Genomic DNA, 14,404 nt, shown 5'->3' on the forward strand with positions numbered 1-14,404 from the left:
AAATGTGGCAGCCATGACTAGGTGCCATTCACCACTTTTCAGTAGAACCATTTGTGGGGAGCATCACTGACTGTCTGTAACTGATATTCCCTTGGATCCAACATCGTGTTTAGGCAGAGTCCATGTTTCCTCCAAGATGTCCTCAACCATTGACTTAGCTTGGTGGGTCATAACAGAGCTGGCCATTATCTTTGTAACATAGATCTCTTCTGATAGGCAGTCTTTGCTTAGGGACTTATCATACTACTTGAGATTTTTTTTTTTTTAACTACACTGTAATCTGAGGTTTTTCTACCAAATTCTTCCTTCTCTCTCTCCTTTCGTAGGTGTCACACTTTCATTCTGGTCTGAAAGCTTTTTCACTGACACCCACTCCTTCCCATTTTATCTTTCACAGGCACTTACCACAGTAAATGTCTTGGAAGTCTAATCATTTCTTAGCATCTGTTTCTTGGAGAACTCAAAATAACATAACACTAACTGATTTTAAAACTTAGTTTTAGGATATGGTAATCAAAACAGATTGGTTTTATTATAAATATAGACAAATAAATCCATGGGACACAACAGAATATTTAGAAACAGATCCTTACTTACACAGTTTACTGATTTTTAACCAAGCAACTACATTAATCTTGAGGTAAAGAAAAATCTAAGCAATTGATGCTGAAAATGCTAATTAATCACGAGGAAAAATAAACTTTGATTTCTACCTCACATCATACACAAAATTAATTTTAAATGGATCAAAACTATATACATAAAACTGTCATGAAGCTTCTAGAAGAAAACATAGAAAATATGTTAATATAGGCACACATTTCTTAGACATATTCTGGAAAACACTAAACCTAAAAGAAAAAAAAATAAAATGAATTTCGTTTAAATTAGAGCATCTATGTATCAAAAAATATTTAGAGGCAGGCCACAGATTGGAAGAATATTTGCAATATGTATGTGTGATAAAGTTATTATATCTAGGATATGTAACAACTTAATTAGTTTATCTCAGTGATAAAAAGACCATGCCATATATTTTCAAATTGTGTAAATGGCCAATAAGCAGATGGAAATGTGCTTAACTTGGTGAACCCCTTACGTATGGTAGATAGCTGTTCAACAGTCCCTTACCAGCTGTGCTATGCTCCCTCACATCATTGTCCAGACTTCCCCTTGAGTGGTTCAAGCACTTGTCAGGTCTTCTTCAGGGTATCCCTCCACGTTAGACCTTGCAACCTCTTGGTGGAGTCTCTATTTCAGAGGTCCAGGCACCAGCTGTGGGGCATCTTCAAACCCTCCATTAATCCAAGCAGCAATCCTGTAGAGCTTCTCCTCTGAGATTCTAGAATTTGGTAATGCTTCTTAGTCTTTCTTTTTGTTCCATCAGTCCTGGAAGTAGTAGCTATTTTTTAATAGGATATTAGTCTTTATATTTTCCCCTGCTGCTTACTATACTCTATGTCTATAGACCCAGTTCTCTTTTTAAAAAATGTCCTCTGTAGGAAGTATGTAGTATGCTATTTTTTTTTTTTTTGACTGGAATTTGATGCAGGGAACACATTTTATGTGATTGTGTTGGACTGACTTGACCCTCTCACAAAGCATATCCAGCCTAACCTTGATGACAGTGATTAATCAGGAACAGTTATTTGGCTATAGTCTTTTCTGCCAAAATTGTTTAAACAGGCTTTTATCTTTGAAGTTGCTGAATTGGTAAGATTAAATCTAAGTATTCTGGTAGTCCTATTTTCACTGCATGGGAGAGATTAGCTGAGGTTGTAGTAGAACCAAGCAAATAGAACATCGGGGGAGAGACACACCTCCATGAGTGGTTGGCCCTGTCCAACCAAATAAAAGGCCATGTATATTTGTGGCTTACCAGTTTCACACACTTTTGGGGAGTATGTTGGTTTATCTAGGCAAAATATAGTTGCAGGAATGACACATGGCTTGGAGTCTGAATGTGATATCCAAGTACCCAGAACACGCTGCTGGAAGTATGAGTCAGCAAATGCCTGGCCCGGTCTGTGAATCAGCAGGCTTACTTTGCAGGATGACTTTATATTCTCTAGATCAACCTGTCCAAAATGATCATTTAAAAATATTAAAATCACAACTCATATAAAACTAAAATGCTTAAGGCTTTAAATGTAGTGTTTTAGAAATAATTATAACTATAGAATTTGATGCAAAAATTATTTCAATATATTAAGCATTTAGGATATTTGGAAGTATCATGTCTGTAAATTGATGAATTTCTTGAAGATACAGGTAATGTCATATATGACTTTATTGTCCTTCTGTATATGCTTCATGTATACTATTTTTTTGGGGGAAAAAAAATTTGTTTTATTCATATGGAATCCCTAGATGAACAGAGCCTAAAGTATATGCTAGATAGATGCTCTCAGAAGGGTAAGAATAGAGTGTGTCTGATGTGATGGCATACACCATTCTCTGTTCAGCGACAAGCGTGGTTAGCCAAGTGAGGCGTTCTCTGCTCTATTTCAACAGCTCAACCAAAGAGGTACTCCACCACCTGGTCACCAGCTAGGACAGTCATACACAAAGGGGGCAGTGCCTGCTGTGGTCAGGAGTTCCACAGAGCTGCTGGGGGTGTTTGTTTCAGGTGCTCAGACTTGTGGTGGTGGGAGGCTGGGCAGGGAATCCTGATGCTTGGGATTCCTTCTCCAAGTAGGTGCCGCAGTCTCTGTCTCCCATGTCAGATACTTCCATCTATCTCCAGCCAATTTGTCCTTTTAATGGCATGTAAGGAAATGGCAGCTCACTCCAGTGTTCTTGCCTGGAGAATCCCAGGGATGGCGGAGCCTGGTGGGCTGCCATCTATGGGGTCGCACAGAGTCAGACACGACTGAAGCAACTTAGCAGCAGCAGCAAACTAGATGCAGTGTGACTGCTCTAAGAATGCATAGCCTTCTGAAAGTTAGACTTGTTATTTTGAAATATTGGAAATGAAAAAATGAAATTAGTTCTAAATTTGTTGAACATTAAATTTGTAAGTAAAAAGAAAATAACTCATATTATTTAAATATAATTTTGATGGCAAAGTTTTCAATGGTGATAAGAATGATTTAAACTCTGTCTCTTACACATACAAAGTTTCTCATAGATGGTTTTAGAAGAAATTAAAAATTATTGATCAAGAATTGCAAATGACTATTTCAAGTACAAAGCCTGATACAAAAATATATTCTGAAAGCAAGTACAGATTTTTATTTAGAATTATGAATATATTTTATTTGGGTTTCTTATTTAATAAAAAATCATACATTTCATTTAAGAGATGTTTTTGGTTTTTTGATTAATTTATGTTACTATAGCATATAATGAATATACTGATTTTTCTGATTTTACCATCAAATATGACCCTAAATAGTTCCTAAAAACATGCATTTATAATTAATAAATAATACAAAATTTATGTGATCAAAAGCCAGTCATAAAATACAATATTTTTTTCAGTATTTTTAGCTGGTTTTGGGTAGGTGGTAGATCCAATAACCTAGCCCAACAATACCAGAAATGACAATTGTTAAATAGCTTATTTAGTCAACTTTGTTCTCAAATTAGATTAGGTGGTTGGGGGTATTCACTGTATACTTTAGGTGAATGTCTTCAGCTGTTAACATCTTCAAGTAATTTTCTCCCACTCCTCCTCCCTGTGGCCTGAAACTCCAATTACATACATACGAGGTTGCTTGATGTCTTAGGGCTCATTGATGCTGTGTTGATATTTTTGTTGTTCTTTTTTTCTCTCTGGATTTCATTTTGGGTAGTTTCTATTGCTCTTCTTTAAGTTTACTCATCAGCTCATCATTTCTTCTGATGTGGTGTTAACTGCATTCAACACGTTTATTTTTACACACATTTTTAAATTTTGGAATTGTTTTAAATTTAGAGAAAAATTGTTAATGTAGTACAGAGTTTGGTTCCTCTTGCTGTCTTACATCAGGCTTCCTTAATGGTTCAGCAGTGTGATACATTTATCAGTTAATGAACCAGTAGTGACACACTATTAGTAAAGTCCATACTTTATCCCAATTTTCTTAGTTTTTATCTAATGTTCTTTTTCCGTCCTAAGATCCCATTCAGAATACTGCAGTGCATTGATTAATTATGTCTCCTTGGATTCCTCTTGGCTGTCACATTTGCTCAGACCTCCCGTATTTTGGATGAGTTTGACAGTTTTGAAGAGTATTAGTTATTTTGTAGAATGGGCTTCCCTGGTGGCTCAGCAGTAAAAGAACCTGCCTGCAATGCAGGAGACACAGGAGATGTAGGTTCCATCCTAGGTCAGGAAGATCCCCTGGAGAAGGAAATGGCAACCCACTCCAGTATTCTTGCCTGGAAAATTCCATGGACAGAGAAGTCTGGCGAGCTACAGTCCACGGGGTCACAAAGAGTCAGACAAGACTGAGCGACTAAATAACACCAACATTTTGTAGAATATCCCTCAACTGGGATTTCTAGTGTTTCTCTCATGATTATTTTGGTATTATGTATTGTTTTTTGGATTTGGAACATTTTTCCATTTCATAGATTGTATTTTTCAGATCATGGAAATCAGCATTTTTTTTTTCATATCTTTGTGTCTTTCCTTAACATGCAAATTTTTCCTTGAATGTATAACATATATTAATAACAGCTCTTTTTTTCTTGTCTATTAACTTTAAAATATATGCTATTTTTAGCATGTTTCTACAGATTCAGGTTTTTCCTCATTGGATTGAGCTTTCCTGCTTTTTGCACACTTGGTTTTAAGCTAGTTTTCAGTTAGATTTCCTGTTAAACATTAAGGTTGCCATATTTTTAAACTAAAATTATTTGTAATTTTTTTTTTTAAAGAGACAAGCTTGACTGTCACTCTTGGTGATAGAAATGCAAACAAACTATGACATTTGGCAGAGCTCATGGAGCACAAGCTTAAATGGGAAGAAATTAATGTCCCAGTTGAGTCTGATTATTTCTTTTCCCAAGGTTTCTTGCTTTATGTCAACTTCACTGAATTTCCTCAGGTCTGGGACATGGATTCAATATAAGTCAGAATATCCTTTATGGAAACACCCAAGCCAAATCCCGTGTAAGACTACTGACCCATCTGGTACAGCAGTGTCTCTAAGGGTGGTATGGAAAGCAGTGGATGAGTCTACCTCATACTGATATTAGAGATTAGAGATGTATTACTGAAACACAGACTAGTCTTCCATAATAATTACTTAGTGGTCTACTGAACAATATATTGTTTAAAATATTAAGCTCCATAAGTTTTTACACAAATTTTACTTATTAAGTTTTACAAAAGCATTTCAAATTGTCATTTATGAGATCTAATTTACATATAATAAAATATAAAAATATGAGATATACAGATTAGACTTTTTGCCTAAGTATAAAGTTATTTAATCACCACCCAGAAAAAGATATGGAACATTTCCATGACCACAGAAATTTCCCTTATGTCACTTTCTAATCAATAGCCAACTCCCATGCACCAGTTGAGGTAACAATTGCTCTGATTTCTGTCACTTCAGAGTAATTTTTCCTGTTCTTAAAAATTGTATGAATAAAATCATACTGTTTATACTCTTTCTGGGTCTTCTGTCTTTATTCAGCATAATGATTTTTGTATTTCAAGCACATTGGCACATGTGATAGGGCTTTTTTTTTTTCTGAGAAATAGCTCATTGAATGTATTTTCTACAATTTTATTATCTATTATATTCTCATCTTGATGGAAATTTGGCTATAAAGTAAAACCTCGGTAAACATTCTTGTACAAGTATTTTTTTTACATGCACTAATTTTTCTGGATGATGTATAAGAGTGGTGGAATGTCTGGATCAGATGCTGTGTGTTGCATACATATGTGTGCAACTTTATTAGAAAATATCAGTTTGCTTTCTAAAGTAACAATCCAATTTTTCTCTTCCAACAGCAGTATATGAAAGCTCCAGAAGTGCCACATCCAAATGTACACTTGGTGTAGACAGTTTTATTAATTTTAACCATTCTAGTGTATATGCAGTGGTATCTCATTATAATTTTGATTTGATTTTCCTTGGGACAAAGGATGCTGAGGTACATTTTTTCAAACATATTAATATTTGAGCCTGTCTTGGAATGATAACTTTAAATAGTTTTTAAATACATACTGGAAAAAAAGAAATACAGCTGCCTCTGTTCTTAGATGACATGATTATCTCTGTAGACAGTCCCTCAAAATTGACAGCAATAACTACCAAACAAACAAATGAACAAAAGGTGGCTCAGTGGTAAAGAATCCGCCTGCAATGCAGGTGATGTGGGTTTGCTTCCTGGATGGGAAGCTCCTCTGGAGAAGGAAATGGCAACCCACTCCATTACTCTTGCCTGGGAAATCCCATGAACAGAGGAGCCTGGTGGGGTACAGTGCCTGGGGTCACAAAAGAGTTGGACATGACTTATCGACTAAACAACAACAATGCAGCAACTAAGACCTGGAGCAACCAAATAAATAAAATCAAGAAATAAAAAAGGAACTGATTCTAAAGTTTATATAGAAAGGCAAAAGCCCCAGAATATCAAATACAGTACTGAAGAAGAGAGTTATAGGAGAGAGACTGTCCAATTTTAAGATTCTATGTGTGTGTGCGCATGTTAATTCAGTTCAGCCATGTCAGACTCTTTGCGACCCTATGGACCGAGGACCACCAAGCTCCTCTGTCCATGGAATTTTCCAGGCAAGAATACTAGAGTGGGTTGCCATGCCCTCCTCCAGGGGATCTTCCCCACCCAGGGAATGAACCTGCATCTCTTATGTCTCCTGCATTGGCAGTTGGGTTCTTTACCACTAGCGCCACCTGGGAAGCCCAAGACTCGCTATAAAACTGTAGACAACAAGTCAGTGTGGTGTTGAAGGAAAAGACAGTGGATTAAAAGAGAGAATCTGAAGTAGACCTACATAATATAGTCAACTGATCTTTGACAAAAGAGCAAAAGCAATCAATGGAAAAATGATAGTCTTCATAACAATTGGTGCTAGAAAGACCAGATGTCCCTATGCAAAAACATGAATTTAGACTAGACTTTACACCTTAAAAAAAAAAAAAAAGATTCTAGAACCCCACCTCAGATCTGCTGAATTAGAGTTTGCCTTCCCATTTCCTTTCTGGCACTTGTAGAGTTAATTTTCTTTTTATTACAGAGTTACATTTGAAAGTATATTAGCCAATGATTCTGGATTTTTGCAGCAGCTTAGCTTAGTGTGACATAATACTGCAAATTAAAATGCTATTTAGTTAATAAATATTTACATTTTATGCACTTTTATGATAGTATCAGTTCAGTTCAGTTGCTCAGTCGTGTCTGACTCTTTGCGATCCCATGAACTGCAGCATGCCAGGCCTCTCTGTCCATCACCAACTCCCGGAGTTTACTCAAACTCATGTCCATTGAGTTGGTGATGCCATCCAGCCATCTCATCCTCTGTCGTCCCCTTCTCCTCCTGCCCCCAATCCCTCCCAGCATCAGGGTCTTTTCCAGTGAGTCAACTCTTCGCATGAGGTGGCCAAAGTACTGGAGTTTCAGCTTCAGCATCAGTCCTTCCAGATGAACACCCAGGGCTGATCTCCTTTAGGATGGACTGGTTGGATCTCCTTGCAGTCCAAGGGACTCTCAAGAGTCTTCTCCAACACCACAGTTCAAAAGCATCAATTCTTCTGCACTCAGCTTTCTTCACAGTCCAACTCACATCCATGCATGACCACTGGAAAAACCATAGCCTTGACTAGACGGACTTTTGTTGGTAAAGTAATGCCTCTGCTTTTTAATATGCTATTTAGGTTGGTCATAACTTTCCTTCCAAGAAGTAAGTGTCTTTTAATTTCATGGCTGCAGTCACCATCTGCAGTGATTTTGGAGCCCCCCAAAATAGTCAGCCACTGTTTCCACTGTTTCCCCATCTATTTGCCATGAAGTGATGGGACCAGATGCCATGATCTTAGTTTTCTGAATGTTGAGCTTTAAGCCAACTTTTTCACTCTCTTCTTTCACTAGTATGAAACTTAATCTACTGCTGACTTTGTTAAGTTAGAACATATTGGGCTTGAGTTAAAAAAAGGAACCAGGAATTAGCAAAAGATATAGCTCAGTGAAAAGGATAACTGTTTGATGGGTTTTGTTATAACTAAATCAGGCTACTGTGACCATTATGTAGATAGAAGAAAGAAGGGTAATGAGTTAGTTTTGCAATGTTACGAATGAGCTGAGTATCTCTACAATCATTTCTCTGCCTGTATTTACACTGGTTGTATTAAAGATGAAAGAATGACCTTTAACTTTGCCATAGCTTAGCACTTTGCCATAAACTTTCTTGTAATGTGACTTCATGTAATATAAACTTGGAAAGAGTGTTTCTGTTTCCTGCATAATATAAATAAGACTTCTAACATTTTCATAGAAAACACATGTTTTAATGAATCTCTAAGGTCCTCATCAAGACTAGCCCAAAAATGTCTATCTTGTGGGACACATTTCAATTTTGTCCTGAGTAATTTTTGGTACTCTTGTTATTTCTAAGGATCTGGTAATAATAGTTGTGACTCATTTTAGTAATGATTGGGTTTTCAAATGTCCTATGTGTAATCCATATGAAAGATTTTACAAATTTTTTTTTGTGTCTCTGCTCTCTTTATTCTTTCTCATTGAGGTCCCCTGACTCCATGACATTAACCTCTGTGGAAATGGTCCCCAGATCTTTTTTTTTTATCAGATTCTTGTCTTCCTCTTGAGCATTAGTTAGCCTTATTTGGGTTGTATACTTCTTTTTAGTTGCTCAGTTTTGTCCAACTCTTTGTGACCCCATGGACTATGAAACCCACCAGGCTTCTCTGTTCATGGGATTTTTCAGGCAAAAATACTGCAGTCTGTTCCCATACTTCTACCTGCTTGTCCAGCTGGGAACTCAAGATCAGCATGTTCACAACTGAATACATAATGTTTATGAACATTCTACTCTTTCTGAATTTTCTGTTTGTAGTAACATCACAGTTTAACCTAGCACCTAGGCTAATATCTTTGGGATTTTTGTCTATTTCTATCCCATTTGTGAGAAGCTCTACTGACTTTCCTTTCAGTATCTCTTGCATGTGTTTGTTCCTTGGAATTATTCACAGTAGCATAGTTAATTCAGGGCATTTTTATCATTCATTGACCAGTTTAATTGCCTCTTGTGAGTCACCTTGTCTCCAGTCTCTCTTATGCCAGGCCATTCTACCAGCTGTTGCCATATTAATCTTTCTAAGCTTGCACTTAAATGATTTCAATGCCATGTCAAAAAAGAAATAAAAATCTCGAATGGTTCCTAATGGCTTCCGATAGTGAGCTGACCTTGATTTTGGCATTTGAAAGCTTCTTCTATTGACCCAAATCTGCCTTTTGATCTATGCTGTCAGGGAGAGACATTGAGACATTTCTGAGAATTTGTAGAAATCCTCTTTGTGACATTCAGGGAAGATGGAAATTACATTATTTTCTCTGAATTCAGCAGCTTTGATCTGAAGTGCTCTTAGATGAGATCTAAGAGTTTAGCAGTGACCTTACATGCCTTACTGATGTCTTTCCTGTCTTACACTCAGGTCTGCCAAGAAAAACACCAGCACTACATAAGCCTTTGCCTGCAGGGCAAGAATTTTGTTGTGGTGTCCAACATAGGTTCCAGGAAAGATGGGAAAGTGATCCTCATTCCTTTATTCTTTTATTATACAAATACTTATTGGGTGCCTATTATGTGTCGAGTATTGCTCTGAGGTGCTGCAGAAATAACTCTGAAGAAAATAGAAAAAAATATAGCTTAGATTCAAACATTTGTGAGTACATAAATGTGTGTTTATGTGTGGTGGGAACATGCAGGGAACAAATAAATGTATAGTATTTCATATAGTGATAGATGCTAGAAAGAAACCATGTGGATGGAGGGGAGATTCTGCTTTTCTATTTGGGGATGTGTCCTGTTTTGTAAGAAACTAAAAGATCTGTAAAATGGTATACTTCCAAAAAGTAAGTAAAATGGTATACTTCATGAACTAGGCTGAATATGCAAAGTACGTAATTTCTTTTTGCCTCAAAGTCTGACCTCTGGGGAAAACACTAAGAAAACATAGGTCTTTTAATTTTTAATCAGGTTCCTAGGATTTCCCAATTCATAAAAACCCGTGAGTCATATTAGCAGGTGGCTCCCTGGGCACCAGCAGATGCTATTTACACCCTCTAGTCTGGAGAGGGACACTCTGCAGAGCCACCATCAGGAAACATGACTTGTAACTCGTGGCACCTCAGAGCCAGAGCTACTGAGGTCTGTGCTCTGGCTTCATCAGTCTAAAACTCACTGAAAACAAAACAACAGAAAACTCTGTTTTATGTTGTTCTCCCTCAAAATTCATCAAAGCCACTTGCCCTTCCATGCAAATAATGAAGAAGAATTAATTAATAAGGTGAGCTGACCATGATTTTGTCATTTAGAAGCTTCCAAAACTGATCCAAATCTGACTTTGGATCTGATTCTGTGCTGAATTTAGCAAGGAGAGACATTAGGACCTTTCTGAGAGCTTGTAGAAGTCCTTTACCTGACATTCGGGAAGGATGAAAGTGACTTTATTTCTCTGAGCTCAATTAACCCAGCAGGACTGAGGTCCTCATGAGGTGAGTGTTGAATTTTATCTGTCGTGTTACTCGTCTTCCACACCTCATCTGTGGAAGCCTGGGACTCCCTGAAATGACACGTCTTCTCTCTGCTGAGATGACCACTGATCATCGGGTGGGCCTGGTAACTGTCAGAGCAGAAGTGGAGCAGAGAGGCTACTGTCACGAGGTCACAGGGTTACTGAATCTTACCCCTGTAGAACTTGCCCATTAGTGTTTTTAATTCACGTCTTTAAAAATTCCCTCAGCCTTTATACAGAGGAGAAAACCAAGGCACACAGAAGGGTGAGCTGGGTTCCTTCTCGCGTTCTGGGTCTCTCTCATTAGAGTGGGGCTGGGTGGAGAGAGCGGGGCACTCATTTTAACGTCACCCTCTGTCCTGCTCTCCAGGTATGTCCTAGGGAAGAATGGCCCCAGGGAATGACTCTTCAGTGACCGAGTTCATCCTGCTGGGTTTAACACAGAAGCCAGAACTCCAGCTGCCTCTCTTTTTCATTTTCTTAGCAATTTATGTGGTCACTGTGGTGGGGAACGTTGGCTTGATTATTCTTATTGGTCTGAACCCTCACCTGCACACTCCCATGTACTACTTTCTCTTCAACCTTTCCTTCATTGATCTCTGCCACTCCTCTGTCATTACCCCTAAAATGCTGATGAGTTTTGTGAGCCAGAACATCATCTCTTATGCAGAGTGCATGACTCAGCTCTGCTTCTTCTCCTTCTTTGTTATTGATGAGTGCTATATTTTGACGTCAATGGCCTATGACCGATACGTGGCCATCTGTAAGCCCCTGCTTTACAAGGTCTCCATGTCCCATCAGGTCTGCCTCATGCTGACGGTGGGTGTATACGCCATGGGGCTTGTGGGTGCCATGGCCCACACTGGGTGCATGCTGCGGCTCTCCTTCTGTGATGGAAACATCATCAATCACTACATGTGTGACATTCCTCCTCTCCTCCAGCTCTCCTGCACAAGCACCTCCATCAATGAGCTGGTGGTTTTCATTGTGGTGGGTGTCAATGTCATAGTGCCCAGTGTCACCATCTCCGTTTCTTACACCTTGATCCTCTCCAACATCCTCCACATCCGTTCTGCAGAGGGCAGGTCCAAAGCCTTCAGCACCTGCAGCTCCCACATAATCGTGGTTTCCATTTTCTTTGGATCGTCTGCATTCATGTATCTCAAGCCTTTTCCTGCTGGGTCTCTGGATGAAGATAAAGTGTCCACAGTTTTTTACACCATTGTGGGGCCAATGGTGAATCCTTTCATCTACAGTTTGAGGAACAAAGATGTCCAAGTTGCACTGGTTAAGACTTTGAGGAAAAGGGTGTTCTGAGTGAAAATTTTTTGTACTATTTGTTAGTACTATTTGTTACTAGTAATTAATAGTATTTGTTACCAATAATTAGTACTATTTGTTACTAGTAATTGTTACAAATATTACTCTTTCCCTCCCCTGTGAGAGCCAAGGTGGTTCTTTCTCAGATCTTCACTGTGAGAACCTGCTGGGGTGTTTTGGAGGTAAAATCCAAGAAAGTGTGGCCGTTCCCTAAAACTGTGGCTCCTATGGTGTGCTGCAAATCTTTGGGGTTTCAAAGAATCAGATATGACTTAGTGACTGAATAACAATGAATCTTAATATATATTTGATAGAAACATGTTATCTCTGACTCTAATCTAGCATCATAGGATTCATGGTAGACTTTCCCTTTTGTGTATCTGTAAATTCTTTCTTTGATGGTGTTACCTACTTGTTTGACTATACATTGTAAGGAGAAAAGGAGGAAAAATAAACTGTGTACAAGCAATGTACTCCAGATGGTAAATGTATTTCTTACACTGGTATTGATTTGCAATTCTGAAACTATCACATGTGTACTGGGATTGAATGAATGATAATAAATTCAGATAATAGAAATTTTGTTATAACCAAATGCCTTTTCCTGACTAAGTTGCTTATGACTGATAATGATGCTGTACACTCTCACAAAGTGTAGTGGTAGGGCATTCCTTGCTTTCCCCTTGTCTTTGACTGGTTATTAAAAACCTGCTGAGAATCTGGATGTCTCAGTCTTTATTCGTAGAGAAAGAAGAATGAGAGCCTTGACTCAGATTGGCTTAAAGAGGATTCAGAGAAGAACCAGCTTCAACTGTGATTTCTAGCCTCTGTCCCTGAAACATTTTCCATAAATAAAACAGATTTACTTTTGTATAAATACAAGAATACAGTAATATTTAAATTACTGCTGAAGGTGGAATAAACTTAAATTGTAAAAAATGGAATGCTACTCAATAGTAAGGGAAATGGCTATTGATACATGCAACAAATGGGATGAACTTTTAAGGCATCATGGCTAGTAAAAAAAGCCAATCTCAGAGATTGCATGTTGTTTGATTTCATTTATTATCCTCCTTGACTATGGAGGTGGAGATAAAAGAGATAGAGATGGACAAAACAGAAATGAAGGTGGAAGGGGATGGGTGTGACTATAAAAGAGTAGCATAAGAATTTCTAAAGGTAGTGAAACAGTTCTGTATCCAGTCTTGGTGTTGTACATGAATATATACAAAGAATCGAATTGTGTAGATCTACACACATGTACACACACACAGTGTAAACACTCAGTGCATATAAAACTGCTAAAATCTCACTTCTCACTGTCTGCAGTCCTGAAGTCTTGTTACCATTACTAAACCAGTGTTCATTTCCTGGTTTTACTGTTACACAACAATTGTGAAAGATGTCATCATGATAGGAAGCTACATGGCGTTCAAGGGACTCTACATTATTTTCGCAACTCCCTGTGGATCTATACTTATTTCAAAATAAATGTTAGCTGCTCATAAGCATGAATAGAAGTTAATACATATCTAGGAATTCTAAAGTCATATTTTCTTGAAATAGAAGTCTTTGAACAGTGATTTTCTTATATGCTCTATGCTTAGTCACTCAGTCATGTCTGACTCTTTGCGACCCCATGGACTGTAGCCCACCAGGCTCCTCTGTCCATGGGGATTCTCCAGGCAAGAATACTGGAGTGGGTTGCCATGCCCTCCTCCAGGGGATCTTCCCAACCCAGGGATTGAACCCAGGTCTCCCACATTGCAGGTGGATTCTTTACCAGCTGAGCCACCAAGGAAGCCCAAGAATACTGGAGTGGGTAGCCTATCCCTTCTCCAGGGGATCTTCCTGACCCAGGAATTGAACCAGGGTCTTCTGGATTCCAGCGGATTCTTTACCAGCTGATCTACCAAGGAAGCCTCTGATTTTCTTATAGACTTAATTTATTAAAAGCAAAGACATATGAGTCAGAACAGCCCAAACTAAATTTTCATGGAATATTGGATTAGAATTATATCTAATAGCATTTTACTGAAACAATAATGTCTAAATGCAATAATAATGTCTAAAAGCAATAAAAATATCCTTTTACTATATGTCTATAAAATGTTCATAAATATTTAAAGATAAACTATTTTACAAAGCAAATAAATAATGTTTACTGAAGCATTTATAAATTTCTAAAAAAATTAATATGTTACCTGGAATGACAGTTAATGAAATTTTCAGTGACATTAGTTATTTTCATTTTTAATGAAGAACAGAGAGGATCTTTTTCTGTGTCCCAGGAGATGTACGTTCCCTGAAGGAAAACTAACATTTATTGTCATGATTAGGGTGTAAAAATAGACACCAATTTTTTG

At 37.8% G+C, this 14,404-nt stretch overlaps 1 pseudogene; it reads left to right on the forward strand.

Moving 5' to 3' along the window:
- The first annotated feature begins 11,090 nt into the window (after positions 1 to 11,090).
- Positions 11,091 to 12,035, forward strand: LOC110147736 (olfactory receptor 8B3-like; annotated as a pseudogene).
- Positions 12,036 to 14,404: the final 2,369 nt, after the last annotated feature.

This window comes from Odocoileus virginianus, unplaced genomic scaffold (genome assembly GCF_023699985.2).
Source record: "Odocoileus virginianus isolate 20LAN1187 ecotype Illinois unplaced genomic scaffold, Ovbor_1.2 Unplaced_Scaffold_19, whole genome shotgun sequence".
Taxonomy (NCBI): Eukaryota; Metazoa; Chordata; class Mammalia; order Artiodactyla; family Cervidae; genus Odocoileus; species Odocoileus virginianus.